General features: G+C 41.8%; 1 long non-coding RNA gene across 3 annotated transcripts in view; it reads right to left on the bottom strand.

Annotated features, from left to right (window-relative positions):
- Nucleotides 1-16,474, bottom strand: part of LOC107133102 (uncharacterized) — a 595,911-nt gene that overhangs the window by 209,153 nt on the left and 370,284 nt on the right. Inside the window, exon 1 of one of the 3 annotated variants that reach the window (XR_009490451.1) lies at nucleotides 1,164-3,105. The exons of the other annotated variants lie outside the window; for them this stretch is intronic. This is a non-coding gene — a long non-coding RNA (uncharacterized lncRNA). Of the gene's footprint in view, nucleotides 1-1,163; nucleotides 3,106-16,474 lie in introns of those variants that run through there. 3 annotated transcript variants of the gene reach the window in all.

The raw sequence follows: 16,474 nt of genomic DNA, 5'->3' as shown, positions 1-16,474 counted from the left end.
TAAGAGAATATTCACTTTTACCATGATGTCCTTAGCCATAAAAGAAGTCTCAAATTTTAAACAACTGAAATAAAGCTGAGCATGCTCTTTGATCACAATAGAATTAAAACTAATATTATCAGAAAATAGCAAGATAACTCAAAATTGCCCACATGTGTATGATAATACATTGCTAAAGAAACCATTTGAAGGAGAAACAAGAAGAGAAATGATAAGGTATTCCAAACTGGATGAAAATTAAAACATATCAATTTTTGAGATGTGGTTAAAGCAGAAAAAGTAAATGGTAAAGTCAATCACCTAAATTCACACATTAAAAAGCTGGATATAGAAGAGCAAATAAAAACCCAAAGTGTGTGAAAAGGCAAGAAACAAACAGTGTGCAATACACACGGTAACAGGAAGCAGATCAGTAATTGCGTGGGCTGGAGGTTGAGGGTCACTGATCACAAAGGGTCAGCAGAGGACATCTTAGCATGAGAGTTTTCCTTATTTTGATGGTAGTGGTGATTACAAGAAGGTATAGAATTATCAAAAGTCACTGAACTTTACACCTGAACTGAGTGTTTTATTGTATGTAAATTCTGCCCCATTAAATTTGATTTAAAATTTAACAAGTGCACTCAACATTTAGTGGGATCATTTTGTTAAGCATGGAAGTTGGAAATAAAAATTAATGAAAATGGCGATTCTGATTACAGCAGCTACTAGAGATAAGATAAACATCTATTTTCCAAAGGCTGACCTAAACCAGTTTGGATAGAAAGTATAACACACTTGTCAACAACAACAACAAAAAAAACCCTGAGTAGTATATATAATTACCCCCCTTTTCCAAACAAAAGAGATTTAAAAGTTTAATTAACCAACCCACAGTCATACAGACATTAAAGAAAGTAACAGAGACTGAAATCCCAGGCCAAGTGAGGAACAGCGTATTAGTGGCCAGATACATCATTGGCCACCACAGTTGGTGGGTTAACACAAGCAAGATCTTGTCCCCAAAATGTGTTTCCATTTGGTGAATTTAGCACTGTTCTCTTGTTTCAACTTACTTTCATTTGATTCATTCCAGTGAATCTGCATTTAGGTGTGCTTCTTTGTAATGCTTTGATGTTTAGTTTTACATTCACCACCTCCCCTCTTCCATTGTCTCCACTCACCTTGGACACTTAATTAGCAGCATATCCTGTGTCCTCCGCCTGGCATGAAGTCTCTTGGAGCCTCTTTTTCTCCACGGAGGCTCAGCCTTTCCCAGCGCAGCAGGTAGAATGCTGCGGGCAACTGGCCAGACTGCGCACACAATCTATTTAAGAGATGGAAAGAGAAGCAGGGCTCGGAAACACGTTCTCAGCCTTTATGCATTTTACAACATATGTGCCAGGAAAGTGTCCCATTGGCTGTATTATTTCAGAGGCTGAGTGTCCAGGGCAAAGTGAGACAGGGCTGCAGCGTGGAGGGCATGTACATCTTGTGTGTATCAGCCTGGTAGCAACTGCAATAATGATTTTCCTTCTGAAATAGAGGTCTGCCTGAAGTTGACTAATGAGTCACAAGAGACATGCTTGTGCTTGCTGCTTTTTATCCCCTTCTTCCTTCAGAAAGAGTGGATTTCACACCTACAAGAGCACCTTTCCCCAATGCAAAGGTTTGAAAACCTGCTGACCCACTTTAAAGGTTGTACAGGGATTTGTGACCTGGCCCTGTCACTCAGAGGCTGAAAGATGGTGGGTAATTCACTTATCTTCTCTCAGATTCATTTTCTTTAGTGGCAAGTGAAGGAAAAGATACCAGCATCACAGGCTGGGAATGAAAAATTCAATGAGATAATGCATTCAACCTTTTACATAGGCTTTAAGAGAATTGTAACATAATTCACAATTATTGCTCTTGGTAAACATCTCATTGCTGAGATCCTTCTTCTTACTAAACACCCTTGCTTCCTATTCAAGGGGAAAGCTTTTGAAGATCACATATAGAATTATAAAAATGTGCTAACAGGAACTTGGAATCCAAAGCTTAGTATTTTCACAAGTGAAACTGAAGTCCAAGGAAGGGAAATATTTTGCCCATAATTCTGACCTTGGTTACTCTTACCTGCTGAGATTTGACATTTGTTTGGATTCTAGGGCCTTTTGAGATCAATGAATATTATTATTGACAAGACATGTCTATACAATAGATCCCAGTGCTGTGTTTCCTATGCCACTGTTAAGAATTTTCCACAAGGCACACTTCTTCCTAGACAAAATATTGTGTACATGCAGAGCATGATATTAATATTTTGCACGTTTCAGATCATCCAAATTCTAGCACTAAAAACCGAATCATGAAATGTCAGGGTTGGAAGTAACTTAAAGGATAATTAGTCATTCTATCTGTACTTTATGTTTCTTTGTTTGCTGGGTACCAAGAACTCTGCAATTTCTGGTCCAGACTTTTTAAGGGGCATGCCAAGAGGTACCCAAATGATAGGTGTTCGTGGGTGTGGGTTGCGGTCCATATCTTTCAAGCAAAGCCTCTTACCGCTTCAGGGCTGAGAAAGAATGTGGTTCTCAGGAGCCAGTTCTCCCCAGGCCACCACTTTCCGGCACAAAAACCCAAGGCTCTGAAAGTTCGAAATCGAAACCTGGCTTTGCACATTGTTATGACATTGTATTTGTCAAGCTAGGAGGATAGATTTGAACGTTTATTAGCTTGATTTGTAACCCTTAAATATTTAGACACATGGTATGTGGGCCACTATTTGTACTCTTATCCAGGGCCCTGCAAATGTTAGGGGCAGGCACACTGAAAGCTACACTTGAAGATTGTTTGCTGGAAATGAAGGTTTTCCAAACCATAACCCCATAAAACTAATCTAAGAAATGCGAAAAAGGTGCTCCTTTAAAAAAATAAAAAAAAGACGTGATAAGTGAAAGAAGAGCAATCACACTGCTGCCTATTAGATACTCAGTCCTCTCTTGCTGGCTATAATCATGAGTACTATTACCAATTCAGTAGTAGTAGCTATCATAGCACTATTATTTTCCAGCCTTCAGAGCATGTATTACTGCTTTAAATTATTATTTGTTTATGGGTTTGTTACATGTCATTCCACTAAAATATGTTATACAAGAGAGTGGGCCTTATCTGCCTTAATCACCTGTTTCCTCTGACTATAACAGATTCTTTACTGACTGAGGCACCAGGGAAGCCCCATTTAACACACAATAAGCATGAAATGGGCTCCCCACGTGGCACAAGAGGTAAAGAATCTGCCTGCCAATGTGGGAGACACTAGAGTCACAGGTTCGATCCCTGAGTCAGGAAGATCCCCTGGAGTAGGAAATGGCACCCCACTCCAATATTCTTGCCTGGAGAATTCCATGGACAGAAAAACCTGGGGGGTTACAGTCCACGGGGCTGAAAAGAGTAGGATGTGACGGAGTACACAACACAAGCTTTAAATAAACACTTTTTAAAATTCCATTAGACAGTTGATTTTAGAATACACTCAGTAACAGGCCCCAAAGATTTATAAATGCCAGCTGCTTTTACCCATGACTGGGCAGGGGAGAGTTGCAGTCACAATCACACACCACGTTATTGCCTGCCCTCCATCCTCAGGAATGGCCACAAGAGAAAATTTAAAACAAACATTCTAAAAATCAAAAAGCAGAGTCATTTTCTATGTCAGGGTCTTGCAGGCTATCTGCAGGAAGGCAATCAGGATTTTCGGGAAAGAGGATATAAGGCTTAAATAAGACTGGGTGAAGCTGCATTATCTCATTATCTCTAAGGGGAGGTCGGAGCCATATCCCCATTTAAAAGAACAAACATATGGACACCAAGTGGGGAATGGGGCACGGGAGGGGTGTTGGGATGATCTGGGAGAGTGGGATTGACACATACATTATTGATATTATGAATGAGATAGATAACTAATGAGAAGTTGCTGTATGGCACCAGGACTCAACTCAGTGCTCTGCGGCGACCTAAATGGAAAGGAAACACAAAAAAGAGAGAATATGTGTATACTGATAACTGATTCATTTTGCTGTACCGTAGAAACTAACACAACACTGTAAAGCAACTATATTCCAGTAAAATTTTTAAAATAAATAAAACTGATAAAAAAATAATAAAAGAACTGTAGATTCAGAAAGGGTAATGAATTGACTCTAGATCAAATAGCCAGTAAGAGATGGCATGGGCTTTGAATCAGGAGAGTTCAACTCCTCCTGAGCTTGAAATTCTACCACTGAACTTTCCGAGTAGAGTGTGAATTTGATAGTGTGTCTCCTTCATTCACGGAACAGCTCAAGAATTCAGTGTTTCCGAAAGAAGAGCAAAATTTCATGATTTCTAGTGGTTCCATCACTTAAACCTTGCAAAACCATGGCTTAGTAATGAAGGCCTGCTATTGAAAGCTTACCCATTCATACCACCAAATCTCTTCCAGCTTTGCTTGTATCAGGCAGTAAGCATGAGCCTCCGATACTTTTGAGGAAATACCTACATCAAGTTATATCTCTGAGTCCTCAACAGTGTAGCTTGCACATAGAGTAAGGGCTCAATTCACAAAGAGTGAATTAACTGAGAAATTACCTGGTCATCCAGTGGTTAGGCCTCGTCACTTTCATTGATGAGGCCTAGGTTCAATCCCTGATTGGAGGAACTAAGATTCTGCAAGCCTCACAGTGAGTTAGCAAAAAAAAAAAAAGGAGAGAGAGAGAAGAAAGAAAAGCACTGGAGCTAAGTTTTAACTTACCTCTACCACTTACTACTGGTACACTTTTAAACTTAATCGCTTTGAGCTTCCATTTTTCCAAAAGAGGTAATGCTACTGAAGCAGGTTCATTTTTCCTGACTCACATCAAGCTAAATTGCTGAGACGCTGAGGCTTGCAGTTAAGGGAGGGTTTATGACAAAGGCAGCCAATCAAGGAGACAGAAGGACTCCAGATCCACTTCCCAGAAGGCAAGGTGCTTGTGGCATTTACGGGATAAGGAAAAATGCAGCAAGGCAGTCAAAGGTATGGGGAGAGCCTTTAATAAACCAAGGAGCTTAGCTTGACCTGAGGCCCTCTGAAATCAAAAGGTCAAGGAGCTGAGACTTGCACATGCCCAGTCTTAACCAACTTAGCCTAAACTAGACACAGCTGACTCCAAGTGCCTGGAAAACTCAGGCAAACATCTTATTGTTTAGGCTACCGTGCTGCTTGAAAGGCATGCAAAGTTTTGGTAGTTTTCACTCAACCTTGATGAGGGAAGGCAGGTGAAATGGATTTGGCTAATGATTACCATGGCAACCCACTCCAGTACTCTTGCCTGGAAAACCCCATGGACAGAGGAGCCTGGTAGGCTGCAATCCATGGGGTCGCTAAGAGTCGGGCACGGCTGAGCGACTTCACTTTCACTTTTCACTTTCATGCATTGGAGAAGGAAATGGCAACCCACTCCAGTATTCTTGCCCGGAGAATCCCAGAGACGAGGGAGCATGGTGGCTGCCGTCTATGGGGTCACACAGAGTCAGACACGACTGAAGCGACTTAGCAGTAGCAGCAATGATTACCCAGTTTCAGTAATATCTACTCTACTCTGCTGGCCATTTGTAAAGAACAACTGAAATAATAATAGCAAGCACATTTATATGGCATTTCCAGGTAGCAGACAGTGCAACACTTCTTATGTGGGATCTTTTTTAATCCTTTCTCAATCGTGTCCGACTCTCTGAGATCCCATGGACTGTAACCCACCAGCCTCCTCTGTCCATGGAATTTCACAGATAAGAATACTACAGTGGGTTGCCCTTTCCTACCCCAGGGGAATCCTCCCAACCCAGGGATCAAACTCAAGTCTCTTGCGTCTCCTACATTGGCAGGCATATTCTTTACCATTAGTGCTACCTGGGAAGCCCTATTTAATCCTTACAAAAGTTCTAATACGAACATAGTGGGAGGATTTCTCATCCCTAGAAAAGTAAGACAACAGAAGTTTAAACATCTTGCCCAGGCTCACTCAGCTTATAATTGGGAAGAGCTGGATGGGAACACAGCAATCTAACCATAGGGTTTCTGGCTGTTACCCTCTCTCTGCATTGTGCAATTACATTTTGTTGATTTGTTGTTCACTTGCTAAGTCGTGTCAAACTCTTTTGCAGCCCCATGGACTATAGTCCACCATGCTCCTCTGTCCATGTTGCCTTTCCTTTCTCCAGGGGATCTTCCCGACCCAGGGATCAAAGCCCCATCTCCTGCATTGCAGGCAGATTCCTTACCACTGAGCCACCTGGGAAGCCCTTTGTTGATTACAAAGCACTATTCAAAGAAGAGAACTTCTTACTCTTATCTTCTCTTTTAGAAAAGACATTTCCTCCCCTACTTTGTACATCCAATTCTTGTCCTGATTGCTCTGCAGGTTTGTTTGTATTCTGTTATCCTGTAGTCACGAAGCAGAATTTTGGTTCTGAAGACAGGACTAGACTTACTTGCCCTATACTAAGCTGGCTTGTCAGCCCTGTTAGCTGTGTAAGGTCTTGTGTTCACGTTTCCCTCTGCCCAGCCCAGCCTTGGGAGTGTAAACCAAGAGTCTCATGAATAAAAGAATGCAGAGGCCTCTGGTTGTTTATTGCTGGCTGTGCATCCTGAATCCAGTTATCCCCACCACTAGCTCTGCAGCCCCAGGAGTGGTGTGTTTAGAGCCTCATTGATTGAAACCAGCCAGATGTTTGGAAATTGAGATGTGAGCCCATGCTGCCACAAAGGAGCCTCCAGAATGTGAATTCCTGATGGTCGGCAGGGGAGGGGGAGCGAGAAGGGAGGGGCCCATAAAATGAGCAAAAGCACCGAGATGGTTATAGGCGTCTCACTTCCCCGCCTGGGCTGGTAGCTGAGCATACCTGAATTGAGTTTTAAGCTTTAGTAATGAATTTAACGCTCCCGTTTGGGAGATGGCGGTTTCAGCTTTCAGTTTAGTGGAGACAGTATTATTTTCAAGTGAAAAGTGGAGAATTGGAGAAACAGAGGTGCTTAGCTTCGAGAATGGAGCTGTTTGGGATAATGATGACTTGAGGAAATAGCGTGTTGTAGTGGAGACAGGCTGAGAATGAGGGTTCAGAACCCTAGGTCAGTCACTGGCCAGCCATGTGACCTTGAGAAGTTCCTATTTTAAACTCCCCTTTCCCCTTGGTAACATAGGAATTACACATTTATCTTAAACATTTGTGAATATAAAAGTTTATCTTTCTTATTTCTATGGTTATATTCTAAAGTCAACATAAAGGGGAGAAGGATAAGAAAAAAATAAATAAGGTGGAATTTAATTTACCGAGCAGTTAGTCATCACTTATTTACAAATATCTGGCTGTTGGATACAATTTGCCCCTTGAGCATTATGCCTCCCCCTATATTTACAGAGATGTCTTCCACATCCTTTTTTTTTCTGGAACATCCAGGTTCCCAATCTGGTTGCTTCCTTTGCACAACTCAACAGAAAACTTGAGTTGATCCAGATTCAAATCCCAACTGTATTATTTTTGTGAACTGTGCAGCTGCAGGCAGTTTTCTTAACCATTCTGAGGCTCAGTTATTTCATCTGTAAAGGGGGACAGTGGTATTTATCAAACAGAGGTGTTGTGAAAATTAAATGGGGCCATATTTATAAAGGACTCGTTTCAGAGGCACTGGCAAACACTCAAAAGATGATTGCCTTTAGAATCACATTATTATGACTGTTACATTTCAAATATCTGTATCTATTATCCTGATCAAATATCTAGATTATATGATGCTGGGACTTCACTGGAAACCGGTGATTACGACTTCACCTGCCAACGCAGGGGGTGATGGTTCAACCCCTGGTCTGGGAACTAAGAGCCTTCAAACCTCAAGGCCAAAACACCAAAACATAAAACAGAAGCAATATGTGATCATTTTGTTTTTAATATATTATATGGTGTCATGAACCAATATTTAATTTAAAACATTCAAGGACTTCCCTGGCAGACCAATGGAAAAGACTACATGGTTCTACTGCAAGGGGCTCAGGTTCAATCCCTGGTTGGGGAATTAAGATCCCATGTGTTGTGTGGTGTGGCAAAAAAAAAGAATTGTACTTGCATAGCACCTACAACCGGAGAAGGCAATGGCACCCCACTCCAGTACCCTTGCTTGGAAAATCCCATGGATGGAGGAGCCTGGTAGGCTGCAGTCCATGGGGTCGCGAAGAGTTGTACACGACCATGTGACTTCACTTCCACTTTTCACTTTCATGCATTGGAGAAGGAAATGGCAACCCACTCCAGTGTTCTTGCCTGGAGAATCCCAGGGACGGGGGAGCCTGGTAGACTGCCATCTATGGGGTCGCACAGAGTCGGACATGGCTGAAGCGACTTAGCAGCAGCACCTACAATCCACATGTACTCCTACCACGCAGTCTGGGGGGCAACAATCACATAAAGAAGCAGAACATAAGCCTAGACTCAGTAGCAAGGAGATTTATAAACCTACACTTCGGGGGAAAGCAGATTGGGTTAACAGTGACAGATCTGAAACAGTGGAAGAGCCATGATTAAAGTTCTAAGGCTTTTTCCTCTATGCCACTCTTACTGTTCAATTGCTGAGTTGTGTCTAACTCTTAGGAACCCTCTGGCCTGCAGCACACTAGGCTTCCCTACCCTTCACTATCTCCTGGAGTTTACTCAGATTCATGACCATTGAGTCAGTGATACCATCTAACCATCTCATCCTCTGCCACCCCTTTCTCCTCCTATCCTCAGTCTTTCCCAGGATCAGGGTCTTTTCCACTGAGTCAGCTCTTCTTAACAGGTGGCCAAAATATTGGAGCTTCAGCTTCAGCATCAGTCTTTGCAATGAATATTCAGGGTTGATTTCATTTGTGATAGTTTTTCTATAAAGTTAAATTTGTGATAGTAACATTAAAATCTTTTTAAAGAGAAATGAGGGGAAAAAAAGAAGCAGAACATGTTACCATCAGGTAGACTGAGCCTCAGAGAGATTAAGTGACCCATGGAATCTTGGACCACAAGCCAGGGGCAGCCTAAGAACCTGAAGGCTGGAAATGCCTCCTGGTTTAGCCAATAAGCAGAAGGAACAGACATGACTTAAAAATTTGTCAACCAAAGCCTAATGTGATGCTGCCCTACTTTTTCTGTCTCTTTTCCCACTATGTTCTCAGCTTGTGTCCAGCCTAAGCCTCAGTGTCTGGAATACTTGGAGATCCCACAACACACTCTGCTCTTCCATCCCTCCAAACTCTTCCCAGGCTGTTACCCAAGCCCAGGAAGGTTTTTCACAGGCATCTTGGCTGTAGCCCGTCTAGGCAGCTCCTCCCTGTGATTCTACGAGTGGTCAGTCAGTCCACTTCACTCATAGTTATCATATTACATGAATAATGATAAGAATAAAGGAGACTATTTTCTGACCTCTTTCAGTTCAGTTGCTCAGTCGTGTCTGACTCTTTGAGAACCCACAGACTGCAGCACGCCAGGCCTCCCTGTCCATCACCAACTTGGAGTCATATGAATTATAATTCTTAAGTTCCTAAGAGGCAGGTAATTATTAGCATCCTTCTTCGATATGCAACCAAACAGGATTGCAGATGTAGGAGAAATCTACTAAGGTCACATAAATGGTCCACAGACCATTCATTTGCATAAACTGACTTTCAAAAGAGGGAAGACCCTGTGAGAGTCATTTTCAAGGCCTTAGATGCTGAGTACCATGGAGGTGTTACATTCAATAAAGGCTGAATGCAAAGACCAAGGCTGTTGCTGATGTTTTGCTGTTTCTCTATCTAGTCTCAGCCAGACCTTCCCTCTCCCCACACTAAGTGCATCTCCAGCATCTCCTATTACCACATTCAATAAGCAAAGCTTTTCTAAGGATCAGCTGTATCTTACCCTTCACCAGTGCAACCAAGTAAAAAGAAAAACCTTCCCGAATACACAGTGCCCAGTGAGAGATGGCTGATGCTCAGCCCTGTGGGTTTGAGACAGATGTGAATTATAATCCAAGCTCTATCCTTTACCACAATCTTTTAAACACGTATGCTTCATATACATCATCACTTCAGGTCCTCTTGCCAAAGAGCAGAGATAGGTTTTATTCCTGAGGATCAAAGTGGTTCAGTGACCTGCTAAAATTCAAACCCAGGTCTGAGATTCTAAAGCCCTCATCTTAACCACCATACTACATACCTCTGGGACCACTCTGAAGATCCAAACACAAGTAAATCCTGTTAAAGAGCAATGCAGGAGACCTGGGTTCGATCCCTGGCTTGGAAAGTCCCCCTCAGGAATTTCATGGACAGGGGAGCCTGGTGAGCTACAGTTCATGAGGTTGCAAAGAGTTTTAGAAAAGAATGAAAATAAGGAAATCAGTCATCATTTTTCATGGACACTAGATCTATATGGCAGAAAAATTCGAGATCAAAACATCTATCAGCTTCAATTAGCCCCATATTGAAACTGAGGTTCAGAAAGTAGACATGATTTTGCCAACCTCAAGCATTTTTTTAGCTGCATATATAATGGGAGAACCAGATGTGCTGGACTTCTTGAACTTATTTACCTTCAAGTCTTCCACTATTAAATTAATATTGTGAAATTGCCCAGTGGGCTAGCCAAAGGTGAAATCAGAAATGGAAGAACCGCTTAATGGAGACAGTCTTCGTGGTTTACCCAAGTTTATCTAATAATATAAATTTCTGAAATTCCCTTGGTAATTCTCGCATTATATTAAGCACTTTAGGCAATAAATAAATGCAAAGCATAGCCCTTACCCTCAAAAAGCTTATACTTTGTTGGGAGAGAGAAGATTTAAGCATGAAATATCACAAACACCACTATTAAAACAGCATACAATTATGGTGGTTGAAATAGCTCTCAGATACAATTCCACAAAATCTTGTTTGGATGCAGACAAAATCCAGCAGAGACAAAAGTCAGAATATGGTAATCAATGAAATTTTCATTAAAAAGGAGAGATAGAGATCAGCATTGACATATAAGGATCATTTCTTTTGGCTGGAAAGGAAACAGGTTTCAAAGTTAGAAAGAAATAGAGAGAGGTGGTATTTCCTGCTGTAAAATTCTTTGCACTGAAAAATGAGAGTTTACCTTAGTTAAGACTTCTAGTTGCAAGGAAGGGAAGAACTCTTTGTGTTTCCTCAAGGAAAAGGGGTTTATTCTAGGGGGTACATATAAACATAATGAATAAAATAATAATAGTAAAAAGGCACAAAATTATCAAGCTATATTTCAGGAATTATGCAACAAACTGTATCTGCAATCCCACAGGATCAGTGGCACTGTTAGTTTCCACTATGTTTCACTTGTGGCAAAACTGAGGCCCAGAAAATTTAAATGAGTTACTCAAGGTCCCACAGCAATTTAAATTTGAGCCAACTCATTGGAAAAGGCCCTGATGCTGGGAAAGATTGAAGGCAGGAGGAGAAGGGGAAGACAGAGGATGAATGAGATAGTTAGATGGCATCACCGAATCAATGGACATGAGTTTGAGCAAACTCCAGGAGATGGTGAGGGACAGGGAAGCCTGGTGGGCTGCAGCCCCTGGGGTCACAAAGTCAAACACGACTTAGCAACTGAACAAGTGTAACTTCAGAGTCTTCACGTCTAAATCTGTGTGCTAAATGATCTGAAATTGGTCCCTAAAGTAATTCTGTGTGCGTTTGTATGCACACATATACTCACTCACGCATGTGTCTCAAGATTCTCACAAAGTGTCAATCATAACACCTCTCCTGGCTTTCTCCAGTCTCTTCTGTTGAACCCAACTACTGCCAGCTCTGCCATAATGTCAGTGTATTTAGGAACCACACCCTCTCACTCAATCCTGAACTGACCTGGTTTTTGGGTTCAGCTTCCAAGTGAGTCAGTCCCGTCCATCATTTTCCTATTCATCGGTTCCCTCATGCAGGCTCAAGGTCACTGGCCTCCTGATCTGCTTTTCAGTGGGATGCTCAGCCTTGTTGTCAATAGGTTGTGGCTTGGATGTAGCAGACACATGTTCCAGTGCCAATCTAACCAGCGCTTGGGACACAGCAGCATCCTGTTAAGGGATGAGGTCAACAGTGTAGGTGGCCACCTTCAGTAAAGTATTTGTTTTCACTCACTAGAGTTCTCTTTTTTCCAAAGCAGGATTTTAGAGATGGAAGCATCTTGGATCCATCCCCACTTTCCATATGAGCATATTAAGGTCAAGGAAGACAGCCTGCAGCCTCAACCCCAGATGAGCTCACAAATTAAAGGAAAAGCCGAGAGCAGAAGCCTAGTGTCTTTGACCTACAGTCTAGCTCCCTTTTCCTCATGGCACTTGGAAATCTAAAGTGCACATTAGAGACTCCTCTGGTGGCCCAGTGATTAAGACTTTGCCTTCCAATGCAGGGGGTGTGGGTTCGATCCCTGGCCAGGGAGCTAAGATCCTCTCAGTCAAAAAAAACATAAGCAATATTATAACAAATTCATTATTTTAAAATGCTTGACTTAAAAAAAATTTTTTTAATTAAAAAATAAAATACCCATTAAAGTACAAAAACCTCAAAAAGGACTTCTGTCTCATGGCTCCACTTTCTCTCAGGGCATCATGTGACTTTGAAGGAGCTAGGGGTCAAAAGAGCTGTTTGATTCTAATTGTCTCAATAAATTTTAAAGATGTTATTACATTGTAGTCATTAAGAACTGGTAAGAGTAGATGCAATATGATAAGATCAAGGCCATGAAGCTTAATTGTCCTTAGCTGATTGTCACACTCATATTTTTTTTTCTTTTTTTCTTTCTTAAGAAAGAACAATGCTTCCCTGGACTCTAAAGCATCTGGGTCCAACAGCACTTTATATTTCCTGCCATAAAATTCCTGGGCCGGGGCAGCTGCCAGCTACAGTGAGGACTGCACAAATAAACACTGGAGTTCTGATCCCTACAGCACAGCCAGGCCAGCCTGCGAGCCTGAGAGAGAGGAGGAATGGATTCCCGTGCAAAGAAATGTGACCTTTCACACACTTTGAAATACTCTCTCTGTTCTTATTATTGTCTGACATCTTTCTTTCCCTTTCTTCCTCCCTTCCTTCCCTCTTTCCTTTCTTTGGAGCAGAGTTAAAAGAAAAATACTTGATTATAAAAACCATTGGTTTGAAAAGACCCTGATGCTGGGAAAGATTGAAGACAGGAGGAGAAGGGGACCACAGGGGATGAGATGGCTGGATGGCATCACTGACTCAATGGACATGGGTTAGGGTGGACTCCGGGAGTTGGTGATGGACAGGGAGGCCTGGTGTGCTGCGGTCCATGGGGTCTCAAAGAGTCAGACTCGACTGAGTGACTGAACTGAACTGAACTGAAAAACCATCACCTATAGTTTACAGTGGAATTTTGTGAACCTAGGACTCCACTTGATGAATAAAGCATATTAAAACAATACCATATATATAATGTCTACTATATACAAGAACTGGATCTGGTACTTTACTGAAGTCATCTTCCTTAATTCTACCTCACAAGGTGGTCATGACTCTTCCTGTGATACAGAGGAGGACACTGCATCTTAGAAAAGTTCTTCAATTATTTCCATCTATCATATGGCTACGGAATGGTAGGATCTATTTTGCAGCAGAAATGAAGGATCCATTTAATGATCCATGGGTTGATTTTTCAAACTCCTAAATTATCCACAAATGCAAATTTCAATGTTGGCAAAATCTTCTTAAGTTCAAAGGTTCCAGGAAGGATAGATCCACGATCCATTCAGATTTTTCCTAAGTTTATTGTAAAACAGCAAATCTCTCCTCATTAATGTTAAACCGAATGTGTGTGCGTGTGCTCAGTTGTGTCCAACTCTTTGCAACCCTATGGACTGTAGCCCCCCAGGCTCCTCTGTCCATAGAATTTTCCAGGCAAGAATACTGGAGTGGGTTGCCATTTCCTTATCCAGGGGATCTTCTCAACCCAAGAATCAAACCTGTGTCTTCTGCACTGGCAAGTGGATTCTTTACCACTATATCACCTGGGTTATATTCTCCCCCAAATCCTATACCCTCTTTGTAATCCATCATGAGGCAACATTTGTCATTCCAAGTTCAGTGCATTTTGCTGACAGTGCTATTGCTGTGTCTCTTGGCTCCATGACAATTCAAGTAGCAGTAGAGATGGGAAGATATTATCATGGCAATGGCCCAGGTCTCCTTTTGTACTCCAAGGATTTCCACACACTCTGTGCTTTGGTGAAGCAAGCTACCTAAATGTTACATAGCAGGGCAACTGTTTTGTAACAAGACATTAAGGAAAATATCCGCCATATTGTAATATAACAATACAAAGTAGTAAGCAGGGACAACAAAATAAAAAACAAATGGAGAGTCTATCCATTATGCAAATGCATGGTCATTCAAAGTCATTCAAAGTTAGTATTGCTTATTAGAGATAAATCAGATACTAAAAGCAGAGATTTCTGAATTCTCTCGTCTCATGTGATATTAAACTCTATATATGTTTCTGGTAGCATCAAGCCCCGCCAAGCTTATCTTAAGCATCCTTTACAGAGGGTAGTAAGAGTCAAGGAAATTCAAGCCACATGGAGAGCCATGTAACAGATCATGTCTGAGCAAAGGAGGGCCAATGACCAAAGTCTGAGGCAGAAATGAGAGATAAAGACTGGCTGGGGTGGGCAGAATGTAGGGCAGAGAGACCAGAAGCTTACCAGGGAGGCCCTGAAAACATGCTGGGGCAAAAATACCCCATCTGAAAACGTCTGAGGCTGGGCCATGCTGCTAGTGTCTTGGTTCTTAAGTCAGTGTCCTGATGAACATGCATAATTATCTGCTTAGTTGTATGCTTCCTCTCCAAAGACTGGCATCCTCTAAGACCAGAACTATCTCTGTTTGCTTCTGTGTTGCCAGCACCCATAGGGTACATGGGACCTCGTAGCTGCTCAAAAATATTAGGAAAGAAATACAGAGCTTTGGGCTCCACCACACTCTAGAATGCCTGGGATCCAGAAAGAGACATTCTCTGCATCTCTCAAGTAGTTATCTAAATGAGACTATTTTAAAATAGATAACTATCGGGAAGCTGTTGTATAACACAGGGAACCCAGCCTGGAGCTCTGTGACGACCTAGAGGGCTAGAATGGGAGTGAGGGAGGCTTAAGAGGTAGAGGGTGTGTGTGTGTGTGTGTGTGTGTGTGTGTGTGTATAAAATTATGATGGGTCTGCATTGATGTGCACCAGAGACCACCACAACATTGTAAAGCAATTATCCTCCAATAAAAAAAAAGAGAATATTTAATGCAAAGTCTATCCCTGGCAGCATCATCTCCTTGAGCAATGCCTTTTCCCCAAAGAAACTAACTTGCCCATTCCAACTATTTGGTGCTTCTCAAATATAATGTATCACACTTTGTGCAAGACACTGTCTTTGAGAAATAGAGTCAATATGGGCTGATTATGTTATGTTCCCAAATTAGCAGTCTAGGTAGTACCCCCGCCACAGCTTTGGGAGCCCCCTTCAGACTGAAAGTCTAGGGGTTAAAAAAAAACCTTGTGGCTGAAATAAAAGTGTCTACAAAATGTGCTGCAGTTGCACCAAGGAAATATATTTCATATTCTTCTCTCGATTAGCATTCTAATGGTTTCTGACTCAGGTCTAACAGCTTGGAGAGAATATTACAGGCAATTGTGTAAATAATACAGGTTTTTTTTTCAGTGTGTCCAAATGTATAATTAAATGGATAATGTTACAGCTCCCCAAACCCACTAAGGCCTGCTGCCTAAATGGAGAGCTTTGGAAATTTCATCCCAATACATGGTTACATGATACATTGCTTTTATGGCCCGCTGGGCAAATGACTAGTGGTTTGGAAAGGGTCTGAATGCATATTTATAGTAGAGAACACAATGATATTCAGAGGGCCAGTAAAATCGTTCTAGTAAATAACATGAATTATACAAAAGCATCTCTTTATGTATCTGAACTTTTCGGATGCAGGATGCGTGTCAGCACAGACACACTTCAGCTCCTTAATGTTTGAAGGTAACTCTGGCTCCAAATTCTATGCAATCAGAGGTCAGGGTTAACCAGATTGGAAGGAGAAATTCTATTTTCTGAAGTCCTTCTGCTACGGTCAATGTCTTCTAGAATTCTCAGGGGATGTAGCTTCCGTTATCAGTAAAACAGGCTCAGTCTTGAACCCAAGCCTGTGTGTCTGTGTGCACCCTTTTGCTCATGTCTCACAGAAACCTACAACAATGAGGACCAATCAGTGAGACTTTCGTTTGAGACTGAAGGTCATATGCGAGAATGGGGCTCTGTGTGTGAACTGTTCTCAGCACAGAATCCAAAGCTTTGATACTAACCCTTCTGTACCAGCTGTGCAACCTCACAGAAGCCCCCTCACCTCTCTGAACCTCAGCTTCTTAATCTACAAACAAAGTATAATTCCATCTTCCCTCCCCACCTC

This window comes from Bos taurus, chromosome 14 (genome assembly GCF_002263795.3).
Source record: "Bos taurus isolate L1 Dominette 01449 registration number 42190680 breed Hereford chromosome 14, ARS-UCD2.0, whole genome shotgun sequence".
NCBI lineage: Eukaryota > Metazoa > Chordata > Mammalia > Artiodactyla > Bovidae > Bos > Bos taurus.
This window is presented reverse-complemented; position numbering and strand designations above follow the sequence as displayed.